At 31.1% G+C, this 2,354-nt stretch overlaps 1 long non-coding RNA gene across 1 annotated transcript; it reads left to right on the top strand.

Annotated features, from left to right (window-relative positions):
- Nucleotides 1–869: 869 nt before the first annotated feature.
- LOC138361130 (uncharacterized) lies at nt 870–1,636 on the top strand. The gene is made up of 2 exons (XR_011226804.1): nt 870–1,281; nt 1,519–1,636. It is a non-coding gene; the product is annotated as an uncharacterized lncRNA (long non-coding RNA).
- The last annotated feature ends 718 nt before the right edge of the window (nt 1,637–2,354 follow it).

Here is a 2,354-nt window from a genome sequence, read left to right as displayed (position 1 = left end):
ATTTATCTTATGTCATAATATGCATTTTAAATGTCACCATCTAAAAAATTTATTCCTAGATTGGACCCATTAATTATATAACTTCGAAGAGAGTGTTCTTCGAATGGCGATTCCAGCAATATGAGCTGAGAAAAATTAGAGGAGAAGCTGACAATGAGTGTCCTGCTTGTGATAAAACCCCTTTAGCAGTACATATTGATGGCAACAAGAAGCTGTATCGTTACAACAAAGTTGGGAGGTAATAAAATGTGCTTTACAGATACTTAATGTATAGTATTCTTTTGTTCTCTACACACACTATATTATAATGAATTATATTGTCTTCAAATTAATGTTCTTATAAATAAAGTATGCACATATAAATATACATTGTCATATGACATATTTTTTAACTGAGTATGTCTTTATAGTTTGCCTTTCAATTGCATCCATATCATCATTTTATTTATCTAACACCATGTAAATTTTTGTTTTATGTAAAATTTAGCAGTGCATCAGAATTCTTCATATAAAACATTTTTTGATACCCCATTACCCATTGTTTAATATTATAGTGGTTACAGACAATAAATAATTATTTCTGAATTATCATTGCAGAGGTATCAGAAACCCCTATTATTCTGATAGTATCTTCAGCAAAGATGAAGATGTTCAAGCTCATGTTGGCACTATTCAGAGCTTGAAAACTAAGGTGAGTTTTATTATATATTGAGAAACCTTCAATTTTACCTAATAACTGTTTGGCGACTATAACATATGGTGGCCATTTTTGTATTTTTTCATTATAGTTTATATATATTGAATAAGGAAATATAACCCATAGAAATTCTTATGTGCAACAACAATGCCTATCGCGCAAAATAATCTCTACCTTCTACCCGTCCTACATAATTATAATCATGCTCACCAACTGGTTATTTAGTTACTATAAATATTTTTGTTTAACAGAGTAAGCACACATGTGGAGTGTCTACATGGAAAGCTGCTCAAAATAAGCCTCTTTCATTCCAAAGTTTGGATGAAACAGGAATCAGCATGGCCTCCTGTCGACATGGTATTATCCTCCACACCTTGAATATGTATCAAGGAGAGCTGTACAGTTATGCCCACTATTTGCAAATTATGTATTTCAAATACGTAAAGTTTATTTGTCAAGACATAATTTGCAAATATTGGCCATGGGCCTTAACTGTGGCTCAGAAACAATCACATTTTCACATTGGTCAAGCAAAGCCATTTTTAGGAGTCCTACATGCAAAAGGACATGCTTGGTATTGTCAGGTAAATAAAAATATAACATTACATTTATGTATACTAATGTATACATTTATGTATACTAATTAAATTTAATGTAATGTATACATTACATTAAATATAATAAGTACAGTTTGTGTAAAAAAATTTAAGATTTCTGATTGTTTAAGATTAATGATATACGTATCATTTAATATAGTAGGAGGCTTTTAATTTTTGTACAATAATTTGAATTTTTTTTTACTGTATCCTTTTATGTTAAAGGTATTGTATGGAGGGCGGTGGGAAGAAGGAAGTGGCATGACTTTAGGGGAAGAGGCAGAGCAAGTGTTTGCATACCTCTCACGATACAACTCTACAACTAAAAACATGCTGAAAGCTGGTATTTGTTTATATGGTTCATCTGATCAAGTTTTTTATTATTTTACCTGCCCTGTAATCAGTATAATGCGATTTGTATTCAGTATTCAATAAGTATCAACTCCCTCAAATAATCAATAAAAGAATGAAAACATATTGGTCAAACTTGAGTTGGTCGTGGTGAGTAAAGGTATGTTATGAAACTGTTATTAATCTATGCTCTTCAAGATGTTCATTGCTATAAATATTTTTCTCAGAAAGAACAGAACTCACAGAGGGTGCAGTCTTTTGGAACCATCGAAAAATTGATGGACTGGCTCGTGCATTAGTTACTCGACTCAGAAAGGTACTAAAAATAATATATATTTATTTTATTTATTTGTATTTATTTTGAAACTTATTATAATGCATTTATATGTGAAAGGTATTATAATGCATTTATAGGTTAGTTATGTGTTCAGATCATGTACTACATATATTTTCCATTATAAATTAGCGACCATTTCCTTGAATTAACTGCTTGAACTTTTTCAATATATCAATAAGGTTAATTTGTATAAAGTATATAGTATTTAATTAACCTAAATGTATGATTCCGAGATATATCAAATGTGTTCACAGAGAAATCACAGTATCGTGATATATCACGGGAACTGTGATGAGGGTTTGAACCCCATGCACTGAGTGCTCTCAGATGCATGCTCTAGTTCACTACGCCACGACATGGTCAGATGAATTGC

This window comes from Procambarus clarkii, unplaced genomic scaffold (assembly GCF_040958095.1).
Source record: "Procambarus clarkii isolate CNS0578487 unplaced genomic scaffold, FALCON_Pclarkii_2.0 HiC_scaffold_190, whole genome shotgun sequence".
NCBI classification, from domain to species: Eukaryota; Metazoa; Arthropoda; class Malacostraca; order Decapoda; family Cambaridae; genus Procambarus; species Procambarus clarkii.
This window is presented reverse-complemented; position numbering and strand designations above follow the sequence as displayed.